Below are 4,667 nucleotides of genomic sequence, written 5' to 3' on the forward strand. Positions count from 1 at the left end.
GGATCTGGGGGGGGTTGAGGGGTCTGGGGGGGCTCTAAAGGCTCAATATGGGAGTTGAAAGGCACTGGTGTGGGTTTTAAGGGTACTGGTTTATACTGGTTTATACTGGTTTGTACTGGGAGGGGGGTTTTTGAGCAAAAACGCTTACTGGTTCTTACTGGGAATAGCTTTTCAAGCAAAAACAGTTTACTGGTTTGTACTGGGAATGGGTTTTCAAGCAAAAAGGGTTACTGGTTTCTACTGGAAATGGGTTTTTGAGCAGAAAGGGTTACTGGTTCGTACTGGGAATGGATTTTGGAGCAAAAAGGCTTACTGGTTTGTACTGGAAATGGGTTTTGGAGCAAAAAGGCTTACTGGTTCATACTGGGAATGAGTTTTCGAGCAAGAAGGGGTACTGGTTTATACTGGGAGAGGAGTTTTTGAGCAAAAAGGCTTACTGGTTTGTACTGGGAATGGGTTCTCCAGCAAAAAGGGGTACTGGTTTATACTGTGAGGGGGGTTTTTGAGCAAAAAGGCTTACTGGTTCATACTGGGAATAGGTTTTTCAGCAAAAAGGGTTACTGGTTTATACTGGGAGGAGAGTTTTTGAGCAGAAACCCTTACTGGTTCGTACTGGGAATGGGTTTTTGAGCAAAAAGGCTTACTGGTTTGTACTGGAAATGGGTTTTTGAGCAAAAAGGGGTACTGGTTCTTACTGGGAGGGGGGTTTTGGAGGGAAAAGGCTTACTGGTTCTTACTGGGAGGGGGGCTTTTGAGCAGGAAGGCTTACTGGTTTGTACTGGGAATGGTCTTTTGAGGAAAAATGGATACTAGTTTATACTGGGGATGGGTTTCTGAGCAAAAAGGCTTACTGGTTTGTACTGGGAGAAGATTTTTAAGCAAAAGCACTTACTGGTTTGTACTGGGAATGAGTTTTCGAGCAAGAAGGGGTACTGGTTTATACTGGGAGGAGGGTTTTTGAGCAGAAACCCTTACTGGTTTGTACTGGAAATGGGTTTTTGAGCAGAAAGGGGAACTGGTTCTTACTGGGAGAGGGGTTTTGGAGGGAAAAGGGTTACTGGTTTATACTGGGAGGCAGGTTTTTGAGCAAAAAGGCTTACTGGTTCATACTGGGAATGGGTTTTTGAGGAAAAATGGATACTAGTTTATACTGGGGATGGGTTTTCAAGTAAAAAGGGTTACTGGTTTGTACTGGGAATGGGTTTTTGAGCAAAAATGCTTACTGGTTTGTACTGTGAGGGGGGTTTTTGAGGAAAAAGGCTTACTGGTTTATACTGGGAATGGGTTTCTGAGCATAAAAAGTAACTGTTTTATACTGGGAGAGGGGTTTTTCAGCAAAAACGCTTATTGGTTCTTACTGGATATGGGTTTTTAAGCAAAAAGGCTTACTGGTTTGTACTGGAAATAGGTTTTTGGTGAAAAAGGGGTACGGGTTCATACTGGAAGTAGGTTTTTGAGCGAAAAGGGTTACTGGTTCTTACTGGGAGGGGGGTTTTGGAGGGAAAAGGCTTACTGGTTTGTACTGGGAGAAGATTTTTAAGCAAAAACGCTTACTGGTTTGTACTGGGAATGAGTTTTCGAGCAAGAAGGGGTACTGGTTTATACTGGGAGGGGGGTTTTGAGCAAAAGGGCTTACTGGTTCATACTGGGAATGGTTTTTTTGAGCAAAAAGGCTTACTGGTTTGTACTGGAAACGGGTTTTTGAGCAAAAAGGGTTACTGGTTTGTACCGGGGGTTACTGGAAAGGGGCCAAGGGGCCCGTGGGGGGGTCGTCCCTTACTGGTGTCACTGGTCCCCCCCAGTCCACGCCTGGGAGCACCGTCGGTCGCTGCTGGGGGACGCGGAGGCCGAGCTGGCCTTCGCCGGGGCCCTCCTCAGGCTTACTGGTTTATACTGGAAATGGGTTTTTGACCAAAAATGCTTACTGGTTTCTACTGGAAATGGGTTTTTGACCAAAAATGCTTACTGGTTTGTACTGGAAATGGGTTCTTGAGCAAAAATGCTTACTGGTTTGTACTGGAAATGGGTTTTCAAGCAAAAAGGGTGACTGGTTCATACTGGAAGTAGGTTTTTGAGCGAAAAGGGTTACTGGTTTGTACTGGAAGTGGGTTTTTGAGCGACAAGGGTTACTGGTTCTTACTGGGAGGGGGGTTTTGGAGGGAAAAGGCTTACTGGTTCATACTGGGAATGGGTTTTTGAGCAAAAAGGCTTACTGGTTTATACTGGAAATGGGTTTTTGAGCAAAAAGGGTTACTGGTTCTTACTGGAAATGGGTTTTCGAGCAAAAAGGGTGACTGGTTTATACTGGGAGGCAGGTTTTTGAGCAAAAAGGCTTACTGGTTTGTACTGGAAGGGGGGTTTTCAAGCAAAAAGGGGTACTGGTTCTTACTGGGAATGGGTTTTTGATCAGGAAGGCTTACTGGTTTGTACTGGAAATGGGTTTTTGAGCAGAAAGGGGAACTGGTTCTTACTGGGAGAGGGGTTTTGGAGGGAAAAGGGTTACTGGTTTATACTGGGAGGCAGGTTTTTGAGCAAAAAGGCTTACTGGTTCATACTGGGAATGGGTTTTTGAGGAAAAATGGATACTAGTTTATACTGGGGATGGGTTTTCAAGTAAAAAGGGTTACTGGTTTGCACTGGGAATGGGTTTTTGAGCAAAAATGCTTACTGGTTTGTACTGTGAGGGGGGTTTTTGAGCAAAAAGGCTTACTGGTTTATACTGGGAATGGGTTTCTGAGCATAAAAAGTAACTGTTTTATACTGGGAGAGGGGTTTTTCAGCAAAAACGCTTATTGGTTCTTACTGGATATGGGTTTTTAAGCAAAAAGGCTTACTGGTTTGTACTGGAAATAGGTTTTTGGTGAAAAAGGGGTACGGGTTCATACTGGAAGTAGGTTTTTGAGCGAAAAGGGTTACTGGTTCTTACTGGGAGGGGGGTTTTGGAGGGAAAAGGCTTACTGGTTTGTACTGGGAGAAGATTTTTAAGCAAAAACGCTTACTGGTTTGTACTGGGAATGAGTTTTCGAGCAAGAAGGGGTACTGGTTTATACTGGGAGGGGGGTTTTGAGCAAAAGGGCTTACTGGTTCATACTGGGAATGGGTTTTTTGAGCAAAAAGGCTTACTGGTTTGTACTGGAAACGGGTTTTTGAGCAAAAAGGGTTACTGGTTTGTACCGGGGGTTACTGTAAAAGGGCCGAGGGGCCCGTGGGGGGGTCGTCCCTTACTGGTGTCACTGGTCCCCCCCAGTCCACGCCTGGGAGCACCGTCGGTCGCTGCTGGGGGACGCGGAGGCCGAGCTGGCCTTCGCCGGGGCCCTCCTCAGCCGCGACTTCTCCAACTTCTCGGCCTGGCACCACCGTCTGCGGCTGCTGGCGCCCGGGGGGGGACCCCTGCCCCCGCCACGCCTGCACCAGGGTGAGACAGAGGCACCCCCAAAAATGGGGAGGGACACCCCGGGATGGGGAGGCACACAAAAAACGGGGGTTTCGCACGAAAAACGGGGGTTTCGCACCAAAAAAGGGGGATTCCGCACCAAAAAACAGGGATTTACCCCCAAAAAAGGGGGATTTCGCCCCCAAAAATGGGGATTTAACATGAAAAGATGGGGATTCCGCCCCAAAAAACAGGGATTGACCCCCCAGAATGGGGATTCCCAAAAAAAAGGGGGGGTTCCCACCAAAAGATGGGGATTTCCCTTAAAAAAAGGGGGATTTCACATGAAAAAATAGGGTTTACCCCCCCCAAAAGATGGGGATTCCCCCCAAGAGATGGGGATTCCCCCCAAAAAATGGGGATTTCACCCCTAAAAATGGGGATTCCCCCCAAAAACAGGGACTTCCCCCTAAAAAATGAGGACTTCTTCCCAAAAAAGGGGGATTTCCACCCAAAAGATAGGGATTCCCCCCAAAAAAGGGGGATTTTACCCCTAAAAATGGGGATTCCCCCCAAAAACAGGGACTTCCCCCTAAAAAATGAGGACTTCTTCCCAAAAAAGGGGGATTTCCACCCAAAAGATAGGGATTCCCCCCAAAAAAGGGGGATTTTACCCCTAAAAATGGGGATTCCCCCCAAAAACAGGGACTTCCCCCTAAAAAATAAGGATTTCCTCCCAAAAGATGGGGATTTCCCCTCAAAAAAGGGGGATTTCCCACAAAAAATGAGGATTCCCCCCCAAAAAATGGGGATTTCACACAAAAGATGAGGATTCTGCCCCAAAAGGGGGGGGTTCCCCCCCAAAAACAGGGATTTCCCCCAAGAAATGGGGTTTCCCCAGCAAAAGATGGGGATTCCCCCCCGAAAAATGGGGATTCCCCCCCAAAAAAGGGGGATTCCCCCCAAAAAAATGGGGATTTCCCAGAAAAGATGGGGATTCCCCCCCAAAAACGGGGATTCCCCACCAAAAAAGGGGGATTTCCCAGAAAAGATGGGGATTCCCCCCCAAAAACGTGGATTCCCCACCAAAAAAGGGGGATTTCCCAGAAAAGATGGGGATTCCCCCCCAAAAACGGGGATTCCCCCCCAATAAAGGGGGATTTCCCACAAAAGATGGGGATTCCCCCCAAAAAAGGGGGATTTCCCACAAAAGATGGGGTTTCCCCCCCAAAAATGGGGATTCTCCCCAAAAAAGGGGGATTTCACATGAAAAGATGGGGATTCCATCCCAAAA

This window comes from Calidris pugnax, unplaced genomic scaffold (genome assembly GCF_001431845.1).
Source record: "Calidris pugnax isolate Ruff unplaced genomic scaffold, ASM143184v1 scaffold935, whole genome shotgun sequence".
Lineage (NCBI taxonomy): Eukaryota > Metazoa > Chordata > Aves > Charadriiformes > Scolopacidae > Calidris > Calidris pugnax.